General features: G+C 50.4%; 32 non-coding genes across 32 annotated transcripts; 21 read left to right on the plus strand and 11 right to left on the minus strand.

Annotated features, from left to right (window-relative positions):
- Window positions 1-1,031: 1,031 nt before the first annotated feature.
- Window positions 1,032-1,103, minus strand: trnag-ucc (transfer RNA glycine (anticodon UCC)). Its single transcript has one exon. It is a non-coding gene; the product is annotated as a tRNA-Gly (tRNA).
- A 184-nt stretch (window positions 1,104-1,287) lies between these two features.
- trnaq-uug (transfer RNA glutamine (anticodon UUG)) lies at window positions 1,288-1,359 on the plus strand. Its single transcript has one exon. It is a non-coding gene; the product is annotated as a tRNA-Gln (tRNA).
- Window positions 1,360-2,084: 725 nt separating this feature from the next.
- trnas-gcu (transfer RNA serine (anticodon GCU)) lies at window positions 2,085-2,166 on the plus strand. Its single transcript has one exon. It is a non-coding gene; the product is annotated as a tRNA-Ser (tRNA).
- A 384-nt stretch (window positions 2,167-2,550) lies between these two features.
- On the minus strand, window positions 2,551-2,622 carry trnag-ucc (transfer RNA glycine (anticodon UCC)). The gene has a single exon. It is a non-coding gene; the product is annotated as a tRNA-Gly (tRNA).
- A 184-nt stretch (window positions 2,623-2,806) lies between these two features.
- Window positions 2,807-2,878, plus strand: trnaq-uug (transfer RNA glutamine (anticodon UUG)). Its single transcript has one exon. It is a non-coding gene; the product is annotated as a tRNA-Gln (tRNA).
- A 725-nt stretch (window positions 2,879-3,603) lies between these two features.
- On the plus strand, window positions 3,604-3,685 carry trnas-gcu (transfer RNA serine (anticodon GCU)). Its single transcript has one exon. It is a non-coding gene; the product is annotated as a tRNA-Ser (tRNA).
- A 384-nt stretch (window positions 3,686-4,069) lies between these two features.
- trnag-ucc (transfer RNA glycine (anticodon UCC)) lies at window positions 4,070-4,141 on the minus strand. Its single transcript has one exon. It is a non-coding gene; the product is annotated as a tRNA-Gly (tRNA).
- A 184-nt stretch (window positions 4,142-4,325) lies between these two features.
- On the plus strand, window positions 4,326-4,397 carry trnaq-uug (transfer RNA glutamine (anticodon UUG)). Its single transcript has one exon. It is a non-coding gene; the product is annotated as a tRNA-Gln (tRNA).
- A 725-nt stretch (window positions 4,398-5,122) lies between these two features.
- Window positions 5,123-5,204, plus strand: trnas-gcu (transfer RNA serine (anticodon GCU)). Its single transcript has one exon. It is a non-coding gene; the product is annotated as a tRNA-Ser (tRNA).
- Window positions 5,205-5,588: 384 nt separating this feature from the next.
- On the minus strand, window positions 5,589-5,660 carry trnag-ucc (transfer RNA glycine (anticodon UCC)). Its single transcript has one exon. It is a non-coding gene; the product is annotated as a tRNA-Gly (tRNA).
- A 184-nt stretch (window positions 5,661-5,844) lies between these two features.
- Window positions 5,845-5,916, plus strand: trnaq-uug (transfer RNA glutamine (anticodon UUG)). Its single transcript has one exon. It is a non-coding gene; the product is annotated as a tRNA-Gln (tRNA).
- Window positions 5,917-6,641: 725 nt separating this feature from the next.
- Window positions 6,642-6,723, plus strand: trnas-gcu (transfer RNA serine (anticodon GCU)). Its single transcript has one exon. It is a non-coding gene; the product is annotated as a tRNA-Ser (tRNA).
- A 384-nt stretch (window positions 6,724-7,107) lies between these two features.
- On the minus strand, window positions 7,108-7,179 carry trnag-ucc (transfer RNA glycine (anticodon UCC)). Its single transcript has one exon. It is a non-coding gene; the product is annotated as a tRNA-Gly (tRNA).
- A 184-nt stretch (window positions 7,180-7,363) lies between these two features.
- trnaq-uug (transfer RNA glutamine (anticodon UUG)) lies at window positions 7,364-7,435 on the plus strand. The gene has a single exon. It is a non-coding gene; the product is annotated as a tRNA-Gln (tRNA).
- A 725-nt stretch (window positions 7,436-8,160) lies between these two features.
- Window positions 8,161-8,242, plus strand: trnas-gcu (transfer RNA serine (anticodon GCU)). The gene has a single exon. It is a non-coding gene; the product is annotated as a tRNA-Ser (tRNA).
- A 384-nt stretch (window positions 8,243-8,626) lies between these two features.
- On the minus strand, window positions 8,627-8,698 carry trnag-ucc (transfer RNA glycine (anticodon UCC)). The gene has a single exon. It is a non-coding gene; the product is annotated as a tRNA-Gly (tRNA).
- A 184-nt stretch (window positions 8,699-8,882) lies between these two features.
- trnaq-uug (transfer RNA glutamine (anticodon UUG)) lies at window positions 8,883-8,954 on the plus strand. The gene has a single exon. It is a non-coding gene; the product is annotated as a tRNA-Gln (tRNA).
- Window positions 8,955-9,679: 725 nt separating this feature from the next.
- Window positions 9,680-9,761, plus strand: trnas-gcu (transfer RNA serine (anticodon GCU)). The gene has a single exon. It is a non-coding gene; the product is annotated as a tRNA-Ser (tRNA).
- Window positions 9,762-10,145: 384 nt separating this feature from the next.
- trnag-ucc (transfer RNA glycine (anticodon UCC)) lies at window positions 10,146-10,217 on the minus strand. Its single transcript has one exon. It is a non-coding gene; the product is annotated as a tRNA-Gly (tRNA).
- Window positions 10,218-10,401: 184 nt separating this feature from the next.
- trnaq-uug (transfer RNA glutamine (anticodon UUG)) lies at window positions 10,402-10,473 on the plus strand. The gene has a single exon. It is a non-coding gene; the product is annotated as a tRNA-Gln (tRNA).
- Window positions 10,474-11,198: 725 nt separating this feature from the next.
- Window positions 11,199-11,280, plus strand: trnas-gcu (transfer RNA serine (anticodon GCU)). Its single transcript has one exon. It is a non-coding gene; the product is annotated as a tRNA-Ser (tRNA).
- A 384-nt stretch (window positions 11,281-11,664) lies between these two features.
- trnag-ucc (transfer RNA glycine (anticodon UCC)) lies at window positions 11,665-11,736 on the minus strand. The gene has a single exon. It is a non-coding gene; the product is annotated as a tRNA-Gly (tRNA).
- A 184-nt stretch (window positions 11,737-11,920) lies between these two features.
- trnaq-uug (transfer RNA glutamine (anticodon UUG)) lies at window positions 11,921-11,992 on the plus strand. Its single transcript has one exon. It is a non-coding gene; the product is annotated as a tRNA-Gln (tRNA).
- Window positions 11,993-12,717: 725 nt separating this feature from the next.
- trnas-gcu (transfer RNA serine (anticodon GCU)) lies at window positions 12,718-12,799 on the plus strand. Its single transcript has one exon. It is a non-coding gene; the product is annotated as a tRNA-Ser (tRNA).
- A 384-nt stretch (window positions 12,800-13,183) lies between these two features.
- trnag-ucc (transfer RNA glycine (anticodon UCC)) lies at window positions 13,184-13,255 on the minus strand. Its single transcript has one exon. It is a non-coding gene; the product is annotated as a tRNA-Gly (tRNA).
- A 184-nt stretch (window positions 13,256-13,439) lies between these two features.
- On the plus strand, window positions 13,440-13,511 carry trnaq-uug (transfer RNA glutamine (anticodon UUG)). The gene has a single exon. It is a non-coding gene; the product is annotated as a tRNA-Gln (tRNA).
- Window positions 13,512-14,236: 725 nt separating this feature from the next.
- Window positions 14,237-14,318, plus strand: trnas-gcu (transfer RNA serine (anticodon GCU)). The gene has a single exon. It is a non-coding gene; the product is annotated as a tRNA-Ser (tRNA).
- Window positions 14,319-14,702: 384 nt separating this feature from the next.
- On the minus strand, window positions 14,703-14,774 carry trnag-ucc (transfer RNA glycine (anticodon UCC)). The gene has a single exon. It is a non-coding gene; the product is annotated as a tRNA-Gly (tRNA).
- A 184-nt stretch (window positions 14,775-14,958) lies between these two features.
- Window positions 14,959-15,030, plus strand: trnaq-uug (transfer RNA glutamine (anticodon UUG)). Its single transcript has one exon. It is a non-coding gene; the product is annotated as a tRNA-Gln (tRNA).
- Window positions 15,031-15,755: 725 nt separating this feature from the next.
- trnas-gcu (transfer RNA serine (anticodon GCU)) lies at window positions 15,756-15,837 on the plus strand. The gene has a single exon. It is a non-coding gene; the product is annotated as a tRNA-Ser (tRNA).
- A 385-nt stretch (window positions 15,838-16,222) lies between these two features.
- trnag-ucc (transfer RNA glycine (anticodon UCC)) lies at window positions 16,223-16,294 on the minus strand. The gene has a single exon. It is a non-coding gene; the product is annotated as a tRNA-Gly (tRNA).
- Window positions 16,295-16,478: 184 nt separating this feature from the next.
- Window positions 16,479-16,550, plus strand: trnaq-uug (transfer RNA glutamine (anticodon UUG)). Its single transcript has one exon. It is a non-coding gene; the product is annotated as a tRNA-Gln (tRNA).
- Window positions 16,551-16,890: the final 340 nt, after the last annotated feature.

Consider the following 16,890-nt stretch of genomic DNA (forward strand, 5'->3'; position numbering starts at 1 on the left):
TTCACATGTGACTTTGTGACACACTTTATTTTCACATGTAAAAAATTCAGTTCACATGTGAATAGATACAATCACATGTGAAAATGTCAAATTCACATGTGACTGTGACACAGACTACATTTTCACCTGTGAAACCCTTTTTTCACATGTGAATAGAGACAATCACATGTGAAAATGTCGAATTCCCATGTGACTTTGTAACATACTTTATTTTCACATGTAAAAATTTCAGTTCACATGTGAATAAAGCCAATCACGTGAATATGTCGAACTCACATATGACTTTGTGACACATACTTTATTTTCACATGTAAAGATTTCAGTTCACATGTGAATAAAGCCAATCACATGTGAAAATGTCAAATTCACATGTGACTTTATGACACAGACTTCATTTTCACATGTGAAAACGTTTTTCACATGTGAATACAGAAAATCACATGTGAAAATGTCAAATTCACGTTACTTTGACACACATTATATTTTCACGTGTAAATTTCATTTCACATGTGAATAAAGCATATCACATGTGAAAGTGCAGTTTTCACATGTGAAATGGACGATTTCACATGTGACTTTTTTGTAAGGGCTGTGACTGAAGAATACCAAAAGTGCAGATTTTCTCTCTTCCTATTTGCTGATGTCTTGTCGTGAACAGATTTCCATGGTCTTGCCTGGTGGTAAAAAGAAATCTGGACTACAGAATGACAGACGGGGATACTTCAGCAGGTTGACTGCTTTGCCTATAAAATACTGCATGGTTGAATCCCGTGCCGGGGGCAGCCTGTTCTGGTGGAAAGGTAGGGCTTTGGACAACCAGGTGATGCTGGAGCTGCATTTCCTTCTTTGTGTTTTTCCCAGCAATGACCAGTCCTCGGGTCTAAAGCAAGCCATGCGAAGCACTGGCTTTATGTTTCTGCGTCCTCCTGTGTTCTTTTTTTCCCGCACAAACACCAGTCCTTGGGTGTCAAGCGAGTCTTGTGAAGCACTGGCTTTATGTGTCTGCGCCTTTGAAAAAGGGGACGACACAGTGCATTGGCCGGGAATCGAACCCGGGTCAACTGCTTGGAAGGCAGCTATGCTCACCACTATACCACCAATGCGGAGACGGCGGTAGCTGATGGCTGATTGCAGAAGGTCCTGCCGCTCTATCAAGCCAAGCACAGCCTTTCACACCGTCTGGTCGCTGAAGTTGCAAATCTGACGGAAATGAACTTGCTTGTCGTAGTACGCTTAGAAGTTTGATTCCTTGACCCAGTCTCTCAATGGAGCCAACTCAGCGGCTCGGGTTCCATGGTGTAACGGTCAGCACTCTGGACTTTGAATCCAGTGATCCGAGTTCAAATCTCGGTGGAACCTTCTCATCTTCAACCGCCGCAAACAGCTTTTACTGTCGGTAAAAAGCGCCCAAAGCCATTTTGAATAGATCACATCAAATCGTCAACATAAAGTCCTCCGCGACAGTCAGCGTCATCCATCAACATCCAAGATGGTCTATCTGCAGGTGAAGAGATTTCCGTGGTCTTGCCTGGCGGGAAACAGAAATCTGGACTACGGAATGACAGACGGGGATACTGCAGCAGGTTGACTGCTTTGCCTATAAAATGCTGCAAGGCTGAATCCCGTGCCGGGGGCAGCCCGTTCTGGTGGAAATCGGTTTATTCAGTGATCGAGCCTAAAACGGCCTCGTCCAGTGACCTCAAATTCTAATTTCTCAGCTTCGCAATGAGAAGGTACATGTCAAAAAAGAGACGCACGTTTATCTCCACCTGCCACAATGTCATTCGAAATGAGGTTCAACTGTTCAGCGGGGGAAACACACAGCTGTGTCAGTCTGAATGGGTCGGAATCAGTCCTATTTGATGTTTTACACTGTGACTCCATGTTTGCATGAAAGGCACGTTTGAGCATTTCAAATGGTTAGTGAATGAACTGGAGGCAACGTCGTTCCGACATCACTACCGCTCAGCCCCGGTAACACCCACTGGCTGGATGTGGGCTCCCAGAATTGGCGGGAAACAACCGACGTCAAGGCGACTATAGGTACCGCTGCTGGACACGGCAGCAGGGGCAGGAGAGCGGAGGACGAGGTGGCCGAGTGGTTAAGGCGATGGACTGCTAATCCATTGTGCTCTGCACGCGTGGGTTCGAATCCCATCCTCGTCGTGATCTGTTGTTTGTAAAACAGATGGAGCGTGTGCACACAGCTCCTGATATAGCTTCTAGGATTCACTCAATGAAACTCCTCTGCAAATGCCCGTTGAGATGAAGACGTCACGGGCCCGGTTTTGCTGCCACAGCATCTGATCTGCTCCGCAGTTAGGGCTTTGGACAACCAGGTGATGCTGGAGCTGCATTTCCTTCTTTGTGTTTTTCCCAGCAATGACCAGTCCTCGGGTCTAAAGCAAGCCATGCGAAGCACTGGCTTTATGTTTCTGCGTCCTCCTGTGTTCTTTTTTTCCCGCACAAACACCAGTCCTTGGGTGTCAAGCGAGTCTTGTGAAGCACTGGCTTTATGTGTCTGCGCCTTTGAAAAAGGGGACGACACAGTGCATTGGCCGGGAATCGAACCCGGGTCAACTGCTTGGAAGGCAGCTATGCTCACCACTATACCACCAATGCGGAGACGGCGGTAGCTGATGGCTGATTGCAGAAGGTCCTGCCGCTCTATCAAGCCAAGCACAGCCTTTCACACCGTCTGGTCGCTGAAGTTGCAAATCTGACGGAAATGAACTTGCTTGTCGTAGTACGCTTAGAAGTTTGATTCCTTGACCCAGTCTCTCAATGGAGCCAACTCAGCGGCTCGGGTTCCATGGTGTAACGGTCAGCACTCTGGACTTTGAATCCAGTGATCCGAGTTCAAATCTCGGTGGAACCTTCTCATCCTCAACCGCCGCAAACAGCTTTTACTGTCGGTAAAAAGCGCCCAAAGCCATTTTGAATAGATCACATCAAATCGTCAACATAAAGTCCTCCGCGACAGTCAGCGTCATCCATCAACATCCAACATGGTCTATCTGCAGGTGAAGAGATTTCCGTGGTCTTGCCTGGCGGGAAACAGAAATCTGGACTACGGAATGACAGACGGGGATACTGCAGCAGGTTGACTGCTTTGCCTATAAAATGCTGCAAGGCTGAATCCCGTGCCGGGGGCAGCCCGTTCTGGTGGAAATCGGTTTATTCAGTGATCGAGCCTAAAACGGCCTCGTCCAGTGACCTCAAATTCTAATTTCTCAGCTTCGCAATGAGAAGGTACATGTCAAAAAAGAGACGCACGTTTATCTCCACCTGCCACAATGTCATTCGAAATGAGGTTCAACTGTTCAGCGGGGGAAACACACAGCTGTGTCAGTCTGAATGGGTCGGAATCAGTCCTATTTGATGTTTTACACTGTGACTCCATGTTTGCATGAAAGGCACGTTTGAGCATTTCAAATGGTTAGTGAATGAACTGGAGGCAACGTCGTTCCGACATCACTACCGCTCAGCCCCGGTAACACCCACTGGCTGGATGTGGGCTCCCAGAATTGGCGGGAAACAACCGACGTCAAGGCGACTATAGGTACCGCTGCTGGACACGGCAGCAGGGGCCGGAGAGCGGAGGACGAGGTGGCCGAGTGGTTAAGGCGATGGACTGCTAATCCATTGTGCTCTGCACGCGTGGGTTCGAATCCCATCCTCGTCGTGATCTGTTGTTTGTAAAACAGATGGAGCGTGTGCACACAGCTCCTGATATAGCTTCTAGGATTCACTCAATGAAACTCCTCTGCAAATGCCCGTTGAGATGAAGACGTCACGGGCCCGGTTTTGCTGCCACAGCATCTGATCTGCTCCGCAGTTAGGGCTTTGGACAACCAGGTGATGCTGGAGCTGCATTTCCTTCTTTGTGTTTTTCCCAGCAATGACCAGTCCTCGGGTCTAAAGCAAGCCATGCGAAGCACTGGCTTTATGTTTCTGCGTCCTCCTGTGTTCTTTTTTTCCCGCACAAACACCAGTCCTTGGGTGTCAAGCGAGTCTTGTGAAGCACTGGCTTTATGTGTCTGCGCCTTTGAAAAAGGGGACGACACAGTGCATTGGCCGGGAATCGAACCCGGGTCAACTGCTTGGAAGGCAGCTATGCTCACCACTATACCACCAATGCGGAGACGGCGGTAGCTGATGGCTGATTGCAGAAGGTCCTGCCGCTCTATCAAGCCAAGCACAGCCTTTCACACCGTCTGGTCGCTGAAGTTGCAAATCTGACGGAAATGAACTTGCTTGTCGTAGTACGCTTAGAAGTTTGATTCCTTGACCCAGTCTCTCAATGGAGCCAACTCAGCGGCTCGGGTTCCATGGTGTAACGGTCAGCACTCTGGACTTTGAATCCAGTGATCCGAGTTCAAATCTCGGTGGAACCTTCTCATCTTCAACCGCCGCAAACAGCTTTTACTGTCGGTAAAAAGCGCCCAAAGCCATTTTGAATAGATCACATCAAATCGTCAACATAAAGTCCTCCGCGACAGTCAGCGTCATCCATCAACATCCAACATGGTCTATCTGCAGGTGAAGAGATTTCCGTGGTCTTGCCTGGCGGGAAACAGAAATCTGGACTACGGAATGACAGACGGGGATACTGCAGCAGGTTGACTGCTTTGCCTATAAAATGCTGCAAGGCTGAATCCCGTGCCGGGGGCAGCCCGTTCTGGTGGAAATCGGTTTATTCAGTGATCGAGCCTAAAACGGCCTCGTCCAGTGACCTCAAATTCTAATTTCTCAGCTTCGCAATGAGAAGGTACATGTCAAAAAAGAGACGCACGTTTATCTCCACCTGCCACAATGTCATTCGAAATGAGGTTCAACTGTTCAGCGGGGGAAACACACAGCTGTGTCAGTCTGAATGGGTCGGAATCAGTCCTATTTGATGTTTTACACTGTGACTCCATGTTTGCATGAAAGGCACGTTTGAGCATTTCAAATGGTTAGTGAATGAACTGGAGGCAACGTCGTTCCGACATCACTACCGCTCAGCCCCGGTAACACCCACTGGCTGGATGTGGGCTCCCAGAATTGGCGGGAAACAACCGACGTCAAGGCGACTATAGGTACCGCTGCTGGACACGGCAGCAGGGGCCGGAGAGCGGAGGACGAGGTGGCCGAGTGGTTAAGGCGATGGACTGCTAATCCATTGTGCTCTGCACGCGTGGGTTTGAATCCCATCCTCGTCGTGATCTGTTGTTTGTAAAACAGATGGAGCGTGTGCACACAGCTCCTGATATAGCTTCTAGGATTCACTCAATGAAACTCCTCTGCAAATGCCCGTTGAGATGAAGACGTCACGGGCCCGGTTTTGCTGCCACAGCATCTGATCTGCTCCGCACTTAGGGCTTTGGACAACCAGGTGATGCTGGAGCTGCATTTCCTTCTTTGTGTTTTTCCCAGCAATGACCAGTCCTCGGGTCTAAAGCAAGCCATGCGAAGCACTGGCTTTATGTTTCTGCGTCCTCCTGTGTTCTTTTTTTCCCGCACAAACACCAGTCCTTGGGTGTCAAGCGAGTCTTGTGAAGCACTGGCTTTATGTGTCTGCGCCTTTGAAAAAGGGGACGACACAGTGCATTGGCCGGGAATCGAACCCGGGTCAACTGCTTGGAAGGCAGCTATGCTCACCACTATACCACCAATGCGGAGACGGCGGTAGCTGATGGCTGATTGCAGAAGGTCCTGCCGCTCTATCAAGCCAAGCACAGCCTTTCACACCGTCTGGTCGCTGAAGTTGCAAATCTGACGGAAATGAACTTGCTTGTCGTAGTACGCTTAGAAGTTTGATTCCTTGACCCAGTCTCTCAATGGAGCCAACTCAGCGGCTCGGGTTCCATGGTGTAACGGTCAGCACTCTGGACTTTGAATCCAGTGATCCGAGTTCAAATCTCGGTGGAACCTTCTCATCTTCAACCGCCGCAAACAGCTTTTACTGTCGGTAAAAAGCGCCCAAAGCCATTTTGAATAGATCACATCAAATCGTCAACATAAAGTCCTCCGCGACAGTCAGCGTCATCCATCAACATCCAAGATGGTCTATCTGCAGGTGAAGAGATTTCCGTGGTCTTGCCTGGCGGGAAACAGAAATCTGGACTACGGAATGACAGACGGGGATACTGCAGCAGGTTGACTGCTTTGCCTATAAAATGCTGCAAGGCTGAATCCCGTGCCGGGGGCAGCCCGTTCTGGTGGAAATCGGTTTATTCAGTGATCGAGCCTAAAACGGCCTCGTCCAGTGACCTCAAATTCTAATTTCTCAGCTTCGCAATGAGAAGGTACATGTCAAAAAAGAGACGCACGTTTATCTCCACCTGCCACAATGTCATTCGAAATGAGGTTCAACTGTTCAGCGGGGGAAACACACAGCTGTGTCAGTCTGAATGGGTCGGAATCAGTCCTATTTGATGTTTTACACTGTGACTCCATGTTTGCATGAAAGGCACGTTTGAGCATTTCAAATGGTTAGTGAATGAACTGGAGGCAACGTCGTTCCGACATCACTACCGCTCAGCCCCGGTAACACCCACTGGCTGGATGTGGGCTCCCAGAATTGGCGGGAAACAACCGACGTCAAGGCGACTATAGGTACCGCTGCTGGACACGGCAGCAGGGGCGGGAGAGCGGAGGACGAGGTGGCCGAGTGGTTAAGGCGATGGACTGCTAATCCATTGTGCTCTGCACGCGTGGGTTCGAATCCCATCCTCGTCGTGATCTGTTGTTTGTAAAACAGATGGAGCGTGTGCACACAGCTCCTGATATAGCTTCTAGGATTCACTCAATGAAACTCCTCTGCAAATGCCCGTTGAGATGAAGACGTCACGGGCCCGGTTTTGCTGCCACAGCATCTGATCTGCTCCGCACTTAGGGCTTTGGACAACCAGGTGATGCTGGAGCTGCATTTCCTTCTTTGTGTTTTTCCCAGCAATGACCAGTCCTCGGGTCTAAAGCAAGCCATGCGAAGCACTGGCTTTATGTTTCTGCGTCCTCCTGTGTTCTTTTTTTCCCGCACAAACACCAGTCCTTGGGTGTCAAGCGAGTCTTGTGAAGCACTGGCTTTATGTGTCTGCGCCTTTGAAAAAGGGGACGACACAGTGCATTGGCCGGGAATCGAACCCGGGTCAACTGCTTGGAAGGCAGCTATGCTCACCACTATACCACCAATGCGGAGACGGCGGTAGCTGATGGCTGATTGCAGAAGGTCCTGCCGCTCTATCAAGCCAAGCACAGCCTTTCACACCGTCTGGTCGCTGAAGTTGCAAATCTGACGGAAATGAACTTGCTTGTCGTAGTACGCTTAGAAGTTTGATTCCTTGACCCAGTCTCTCAATGGAGCCAACTCAGCGGCTCGGGTTCCATGGTGTAACGGTCAGCACTCTGGACTTTGAATCCAGTGATCCGAGTTCAAATCTCGGTGGAACCTTCTCATCTTCAACCGCCGCAAACAGCTTTTACTGTCGGTAAAAAGCGCCCAAAGCCATTTTGAATAGATCACATCAAATCGTCAACATAAAGTCCTCCGCGACAGTCAGCGTCATCCATCAACATCCAAGATGGTCTATCTGCAGGTGAAGAGATTTCCGTGGTCTTGCCTGGCGGGAAACAGAAATCTGGACTACGGAATGACAGACGGGGATACTGCAGCAGGTTGACTGCTTTGCCTATAAAATGCTGCAAGGCTGAATCCCGTGCCGGGGGCAGCCCGTTCTGGTGGAAATCGGTTTATTCAGTGATCGAGCCTAAAACGGCCTCGTCCAGTGACCTCAAATTCTAATTTCTCAGCTTCGCAATGAGAAGGTACATGTCAAAAAAGAGACGCACGTTTATCTCCACCTGCCACAATGTCATTCGAAATGAGGTTCAACTGTTCAGCGGGGGAAACACACAGCTGTGTCAGTCTGAATGGGTCGGAATCAGTCCTATTTGATGTTTTACACTGTGACTCCATGTTTGCATGAAAGGCACGTTTGAGCATTTCAAATGGTTAGTGAATGAACTGGAGGCAACGTCGTTCCGACATCACTACCGCTCAGCCCCGGTAACACCCACTGGCTGGATGTGGGCTCCCAGAATTGGCGGGAAACAACCGACGTCAAGGCGACTATAGGTACCGCTGCTGGACACGGCAGCAGGGGCGGGAGAGCGGAGGACGAGGTGGCCGAGTGGTTAAGGCGATGGACTGCTAATCCATTGTGCTCTGCACGCGTGGGTTCGAATCCCATCCTCGTCGTGATCTGTTGTTTGTAAAACAGATGGAGCGTGTGCACACAGCTCCTGATATAGCTTCTAGGATTCACTCAATGAAACTCCTCTGCAAATGCCCGTTGAGATGAAGACGTCACGGGCCCGGTTTTGCTGCCACAGCATCTGATCTGCTCCGCACTTAGGGCTTTGGACAACCAGGTGATGCTGGAGCTGCATTTCCTTCTTTGTGTTTTTCCCAGCAATGACCAGTCCTCGGGTCTAAAGCAAGCCATGCGAAGCACTGGCTTTATGTTTCTGCGTCCTCCTGTGTTCTTTTTTTCCCGCACAAACACCAGTCCTTGGGTGTCAAGCGAGTCTTGTGAAGCACTGGCTTTATGTGTCTGCGCCTTTGAAAAAGGGGACGACACAGTGCATTGGCCGGGAATCGAACCCGGGTCAACTGCTTGGAAGGCAGCTATGCTCACCACTATACCACCAATGCGGAGACGGCAGTAGCTGATGGCTGATTGCAGAAGGTCCTGCCGCTCTATCAAGCCAAGCACAGCCTTTCACACCGTCTGGTCGCTGAAGTTGCAAATCTGACGGAAATGAACTTGCTTGTCGTAGTACGCTTAGAAGTTTGATTCCTTGACCCAGTCTCTCAATGGAGCCAACTCAGCGGCTCGGGTTCCATGGTGTAACGGTCAGCACTCTGGACTTTGAATCCAGTGATCCGAGTTCAAATCTCGGTGGAACCTTCTCATCTTCAACCGCCGCAAACAGCTTTTACTGTCGGTAAAAAGCGCCCAAAGCCATTTTGAATAGATCACATCAAATCGTCAACATAAAGTCCTCCGCGACAGTCAGCGTCATCCATCAACATCCAAGATGGTCTATCTGCAGGTGAAGAGATTTCCGTGGTCTTGCCTGGCGGGAAACAGAAATCTGGACTACGGAATGACAGACGGGGATACTGCAGCAGGTTGACTGCTTTGCCTATAAAATGCTGCAAGGCCGAATCCCGTGCCGGGGGCAGCCCGTTCTGGTGGAAATCGGTTTATTCAGTGATCGAGCCTAAAACGGCCTCGTCCAGTGACCTCAAATTCTAATTTCTCAGCTTCGCAATGAGAAGGTACATGTCAAAAAAGAGACGCACGTTTATCTCCACCTGCCACAATGTCATTCGAAATGAGGTTCAACTGTTCAGCGGGGGAAACACACAGCTGTGTCAGTCTGAATGGGTCGGAATCAGTCCTATTTGATGTTTTACACTGTGACTCCATGTTTGCATGAAAGGCACGTTTGAGCATTTCAAATGGTTAGTGAATGAACTGGAGGCAACGTCGTTCCGACATCACTACCGCTCAGCCCCGGTAACACCCACTGGCTGGATGTGGGCTCCCAGAATTGGCGGGAAACAACCGACGTCAAGGCGACTATAGGTACCGCTGCTGGACACGGCAGCAGGGGCGGGAGAGCGGAGGACGAGGTGGCCGAGTGGTTAAGGCGATGGACTGCTAATCCATTGTGCTCTGCACGCGTGGGTTCGAATCCCATCCTCGTCGTGATCTGTTGTTTGTAAAACAGATGGAGCGTGTGCACACAGCTCCTGATATAGCTTCTAGGATTCACTCAATGAAACTCCTCTGCAAATGCCCGTTGAGATGAAGACGTCACGGGCCCGGTTTTGCTGCCACAGCATCTGATCTGCTCCGCACTTAGGGCTTTGGACAACCAGGTGATGCTGGAGCTGCATTTCCTTCTTTGTGTTTTTCCCAGCAATGACCAGTCCTCGGGTCTAAAGCAAGCCATGCGAAGCACTGGCTTTATGTTTCTGCGTCCTCCTGTGTTCTTTTTTTCCCGCACAAACACCAGTCCTTGGGTGTCAAGCGAGTCTTGTGAAGCACTGGCTTTATGTGTCTGCGCCTTTGAAAAAGGGGACGACACAGTGCATTGGCCGGGAATCGAACCCGGGTCAACTGCTTGGAAGGCAGCTATGCTCACCACTATACCACCAATGCGGAGACGGCGGTAGCTGATGGCTGATTGCAGAAGGTCCTGCCGCTCTATCAAGCCAAGCACAGCCTTTCACACCGTCTGGTCGCTGAAGTTGCAAATCTGACGGAAATGAACTTGCTTGTCGTAGTACGCTTAGAAGTTTGATTCCTTGACCCAGTCTCTCAATGGAGCCAACTCAGCGGCTCGGGTTCCATGGTGTAACGGTCAGCACTCTGGACTTTGAATCCAGTGATCCGAGTTCAAATCTCGGTGGAACCTTCTCATCTTCAACCGCCGCAAACAGCTTTTACTGTCGGTAAAAAGCGCCCAAAGCCATTTTGAATAGATCACATCAAATCGTCAACATAAAGTCCTCCGCGACAGTCAGCGTCATCCATCAACATCCAAGATGGTCTATCTGCAGGTGAAGAGATTTCCGTGGTCTTGCCTGGCGGGAAACAGAAATCTGGACTACGGAATGACAGACGGGGATACTGCAGCAGGTTGACTGCTTTGCCTATAAAATGCTGCAAGGCCGAATCCCGTGCCGGGGGCAGCCCGTTCTGGTGGAAATCGGTTTATTCAGTGATCGAGCCTAAAACGGCCTCGTCCAGTGACCTCAAATTCTAATTTCTCAGCTTCGCAATGAGAAGGTACATGTCAAAAAAGAGACGCACGTTTATCTCCACCTGCCACAATGTCATTCGAAATGAGGTTCAACTGTTCAGCGGGGGAAACACACAGCTGTGTCAGTCTGAATGGGTCGGAATCAGTCCTATTTGATGTTTTACACTGTGACTCCATGTTTGCATGAAAGGCACGTTTGAGCATTTCAAATGGTTAGTGAATGAACTGGAGGCAACGTCGTTCCGACATCACTACCGCTCAGCCCCGGTAACACCCACTGGCTGGATGTGGGCTCCCAGAATTGGCGGGAAACAACCGACGTCAAGGCGACTATAGGTACCGCTGCTGGACACGGCAGCAGGGGCGGGAGAGCGGAGGACGAGGTGGCCGAGTGGTTAAGGCGATGGACTGCTAATCCATTGTGCTCTGCACGCGTGGGTTCGAATCCCATCCTCGTCGTGATCTGTTGTTTGTAAAACAGATGGAGCGTGTGCACACAGCTCCTGATACAGCTTCTAGGATTCACTCAATGAAACTCCTCTGCAAATGCCCGTTGAGATGAAGACGTCACGGGCCCGGTTTTGCTGCCACAGCATCTGATCTGCTCCGCACTTAGGGCTTTGGACAACCAGGTGATGCTGGAGCTGCATTTCCTTCTTTGTGTTTTTCCCAGCAATGACCAGTCCTCGGGTCTAAAGCAAGCCATGCGAAGCACTGGCTTTATGTTTCTGCGTCCTCCTGTGTTCTTTTTTTCCCGCACAAACACCAGTCCTTGGGTGTCAAGCGAGTCTTGTGAAGCACTGGCTTTATGTGTCTGCGCCTTTGAAAAAGGGGACGACACAGTGCATTGGCCGGGAATCGAACCCGGGTCAACTGCTTGGAAGGCAGCTATGCTCACCACTATACCACCAATGCGGAGACGGCGGTAGCTGATGGCTGATTGCAGAAGGTCCTGCCGCTCTATCAAGCCAAGCACAGCCTTTCACACCGTCTGGTCGCTGAAGTTGCAAATCTGACGGAAATGAACTTGCTTGTCGTAGTACGCTTAGAAGTTTGATTCCTTGACCCAGTCTCTCAATGGAGCCAACTCAGCGGCTCGGGTTCCATGGTGTAACGGTCAGCACTCTGGACTTTGAATCCAGTGATCCGAGTTCAAATCTCGGTGGAACCTTCTCATCTTCAACCGCCGCAAACAGCTTTTACTGTCGGTAAAAAGCGCCCAAAGCCATTTTGAATAGATCACATCAAATCGTCAACATAAAGTCCTCCGCGACAGTCAGCGTCATCCATCAACATCCAAGATGGTCTATCTGCAGGTGAAGAGATTTCCGTGGTCTTGCCTGGCGGGAAACAGAAATCTGGACTACGGAATGACAGACGGGGATACTGCAGCAGGTTGACTGCTTTGCCTATAAAATGCTGCAAGGCTGAATCCCGTGCCGGGGGCAGCCCGTTCTGGTGGAAATCGGTTTATTCAGTGATCGAGCCTAAAACGGCCTCGTCCAGTGACCTCAAATTCTAATTTCTCAGCTTCGCAATGAGAAGGTACATGTGAAAAAAGAGATGCACGTTTATCTCCACCTGCCACAATGTCATTCGAAATGAGGTTCAACTGTTCAGCGGGGGAAACACACAGCTGTGTCAGTCTGAATGGGTCGGAATCAGTCCTATTTGATGTTTTACACTGTGACTCCATGTTTGCATGAAAGGCACGTTTGAGCATTTCAAATGGTTAGTGAATGAACTGGAGGCAACGTCGTTCCGACATCACTACCGCTCAGCCCCGGTAACACCCACTGGCTGGATGTGGGCTCCCAGAATTGGCGGGAAACAACCGACGTCAAGGCGACTATAGGTACCGCTGCTGGACACGGCAGCAGGGGCCGGAGAGCGGAGGACGAGGTGGCCGAGTGGTTAAGGCGATGGACTGCTAATCCATTGTGCTCTGCACGCGTGGGTTTGAATCCCATCCTCGTCGTGATCTGTTGTTTGTAAAACAGATGGAGCGTGTGCACACAGCTCCTGATATAGCTTCTAGGATTCACTCAATGAAACTCCTCTGCAAATGCCCGTTGAGATGAAGACGTCACGGGCCCGGTTTTGCTGCCACAGCATCTGATCTGCTCCGCACTTAGGGCTTTGGACAACCAGGTGATGCTGGAGCTGCATTTCCTTCTTTGTGTTTTTCCCAGCAATGACCAGTCCTCGGGTCTAAAGCAAGCCATGCGAAGCACTGGCTTTATGTTTCTGCGTCCTCCTGTGTTCTTTTTTTCCCGCACAAACACCAGTCCTTGGGTGTCAAGCGAGTCTTGTGAAGCACTGGCTTTATGTGTCTGCGCCTTTGAAAAAGGGGACGACACAGTGCATTGGCCGGGAATCGAACCCGGGTCAACTGCTTGGAAGGCAGCTATGCTCACCACTATACCACCAATGCGGAGACGGCGGTAGCTGATGGCTGATTGCAGAAGGTCCTGCCGCTCTATCAAGCCAAGCACAGCCTTTCACACCGTCTGGTCGCTGAAGTTGCAAATCTGACGGAAATGAACTTGCTTGTCGTAGTACGCTTAGAAGTTTGATTCCTTGACCCAGTCTCTCAATGGAGCCAACTCAGCGGCTCGGGTTCCATGGTGTAACGGTCAGCACTCTGGACTTTGAATCCAGTGATCCGAGTTCAAATCTCGGTGGAACCTTCTCATCTTCAACCGCCGCAAACAGCTTTTACTGTCGGTAAAAAGCGCCCAAAGCCATTTTGAATAGATCACATCAAATCGTCAACATAAAGTCCTCCGCGACAGTCAGCGTCATCCATCAACATCCAAGATGGTCTATCTGCAGGTGAAGAGATTTCCGTGGTCTTGCCTGGCGGGAAACAGAAATCTGGACTACGGAATGACAGACGGGGATACTGCAGCAGGTTGACTGCTTTGCCTATAAAATGCTGCAAGGCTGAATCCCGTGCCGGGGGCAGCCCGTTCTGGTGGAAATCGGTTTATTCAGTGATCGAGCCTAAAACGGCCTCGTCCAGTGACCTCAAATTCTAATTTCTCAGCTTCGCAATGAGAAGGTACATGTCAAAAAAGAGACGCACGTTTATCTCCACCTGCCACAATGTCATTCGAAATGAGGTTCAACTGTTCAGCGGGGGAAACACACAGCTGTGTCAGTCTGAATGGGTCGGAATCAGTCCTATTTGATGTTTTACACTGTGACTCCATGTTTGCATGAAAGGCACGTTTGAGCATTTCAAATGGTTAGTGAATGAACTGGAGGCAACGTCGTTCCGACATCACTACCGCTCAGCCCCGGTAACACCCACTGGCTGGATGTGGGCTCCCAGAATTGGCGGGAAACAACCGACGTCAAGGCGACTATAGGTACCGCTGCTGGACACGGCAGCAGGGGCGGGAGAGCGGAGGACGAGGTGGCCGAGTGGTTAAGGCGATGGACTGCTAATCCATTGTGCTCTGCACGCGTGGGTTCGAATCCCATCCTCGTCGTGATCTGTTGTTTGTAAAACAGATGGAGCGTGTGCACACAGCTCCTGATATAGCTTCTAGGATTCACTCAATGAAACTCCTCTGCAAATGCCCGTTGAGATGAAGACGTCACGGGCCCGGTTTTGCTGCCACAGCATCTGATCTGCTCCGCACTTAGGGCTTTGGACAACCAGGTGATGCTGGAGCTGCATTTCCTTCTTTGTGTTTTTCCCAGCAATGACCAGTCCTCGGGTCTAAAGCAAGCCATGCGAAGCACTGGCTTTATGTTTCTGCGTCCTCCTGTGTTCTTTTTTTCCCGCACAAACACCAGTCCTTGGGTGTCAAGCGAGTCTTGTGAAGCACTGGCTTTATGTGTCTGCGCCTTTGAAAAAGGGGACGACACAGTGCATTGGCCGGGAATCGAACCCGGGTCAACTGCTTGGAAGGCAGCTATGCTCACCACTATACCACCAATGCGGAGACGGCGGTAGCTGATGGCTGATTGCAGAAGGTCCTGCCGCTCTATCAAGCCAAGCACAGCCTTTCACACCGTCTGGTCGCTGAAGTTGCAAATCTGACGGAAATGAACTTGCTTGTCGTAGTACGCTTAGAAGTTTGATTCCTTGACCCAGTCTCTCAATGGAGCCAACTCAGCGGCTCGGGTTCCATGGTGTAACGGTCAGCACTCTGGACTTTGAATCCAGTGATCCGAGTTCAAATCTCGGTGGAACCTTCTCATCTTCAACCGCCGCAAACAGCTTTTACTGTCGGTAAAAAGCGCCCAAAGCCATTTTGAATAGATCACATCAAATCGTCAACATAAAGTCCTCCGCGACAGTCAGCGTCATCCATCAACATCCAAGATGGTCTATCTGCAGGTGAAGAGATTTCCGTGGTCTTGCCTGGCGGGAAACAGAAATCTGGACTACGGAATGACAGACGGGGATACTGCAGCAGGTTGACTGCTTTGCCTATAAAATGCTGCAAGGCTGAATCCCGTGCCGGGGGCAGCCCGTTCTGGTGGAAATCGGTTTATTCAGTGATCGAGCCTAAAACGGCCTCGTCCAGTGACCTCAAATTCTAATTTCTCAGCTTCGCAATGAGAAGGTACATGTCAAAAAAGAGACGCACGTTTATCTCCACCTGCCACAATGTCATTCGAAATGAGGTTCAACTGTTCAGCGGGGGAAACACACAGCTGTGTCAGTCTGAATGGGTCGGAATCAGTCCTATTTGATGTTTTACACTGTGACTCCATGTTTGCATGAAAGGCACGTTTGAGCATTTCAAATGGTTAGTGAATGAACTGGAGGCAACGTCGTTCCGACATCACTACCGCTCAGCCCCGGTAACACCCACTGGCTGGATGTGGGCTCCCAGAATTGGCGGGAAACAACCGACGTCAAGGCGACTATAGGTACCGCTGCTGGACACGGCAGCAGGGGCCGGAGAGCGGAGGACGAGGTGGCCGAGTGGTTAAGGCGATGGACTGCTAATCCATTGTGCTCTGCACGCGTGGGTTCGAATCCCATCCTCGTCGTGATCTGTTGTTTGTAAAACAGATGGAGCGTGTGCACACAGCTCCTGATATAGCTTCTAGGATTCACTCAATGAAACTCCTCTGCAAATGCCCGTTGAGATGAAGACGTCACGGGCCCGGTTTTGCTGCCACAGCATCTGATCTGCTCCGCACTTAGGGCTTTGGACAACCAGGTGATGCTGGAGCTGCATTTCCTTCTTTGTGTTTTTCCCAGCAATGACCAGTCCTCGGGTCTAAAGCAAGCCATGCGAAGCACTGGCTTTATGTTTCTGCGTCCTCCTGTGTTCTTTTTTTCCCGCACAAACACCAGTCCTTGGGTGTCAAGCGAGTCTTGTGAAGCACTGGCTTTATGTGTCTGCGCCTTTGAAAAAAGGGGACGACACAGTGCATTGGCCGGGAATCGAACCCGGGTCAACTGCTTGGAAGGCAGCTATGCTCACCACTATACCACCAATGCGGAGACGGCGGTAGCTGATGGCTGATTGCAGAAGGTCCTGCCGCTCTATCAAGCCAAGCACAGCCTTTCACACCGTCTGGTCGCTGAAGTTGCAAATCTGACGGAAATGAACTTGCTTGTCGTAGTACGCTTAGAAGTTTGATTCCTTGACCCAGTCTCTCAATGGAGCCAACTCAGCGGCTCGGGTTCCATGGTGTAACGGTCAGCACTCTGGACTTTGAATCCAGTGATCCGAGTTCAAATCTCGGTGGAACCTTCTCATCTTCAACCGCCGCAAACAGCTTTTACTGTCGGTAAAAAGCGCCCAAAGCCATTTTGAATAGATCACATCAAATCGTCAACATAAAGTCCTCCGCGACAGTCAGCGTCATCCATCAACATCCAAGATGGTCTATCTGCAGGTGAAGAGATTTCCGTGGTCTTGCCTGGCGGGAAACAGAAATCTGGACTACGGAATGACAGACGGGGATACTGCAGCAGGTTGACTGCTTTGCCTATAAAATGCTGCAAGGCTGAATCCCGTGCCGGGGGCAGCCCGTTCTGGTGGAAATCGGTTTATTCAGTGATCGAGCCTAAAACGGCCTCGTCCAGTGACC

This window comes from Centroberyx affinis, unplaced genomic scaffold (genome assembly GCF_046629955.1).
Source record: "Centroberyx affinis isolate AG114_WGS23_722 - 3 ecotype Tasmania unplaced genomic scaffold, CSIRO-AGI_Caff_v1 ptg005886l_1, whole genome shotgun sequence".
NCBI classification, from domain to species: domain Eukaryota; kingdom Metazoa; phylum Chordata; class Actinopteri; order Beryciformes; family Berycidae; genus Centroberyx; species Centroberyx affinis.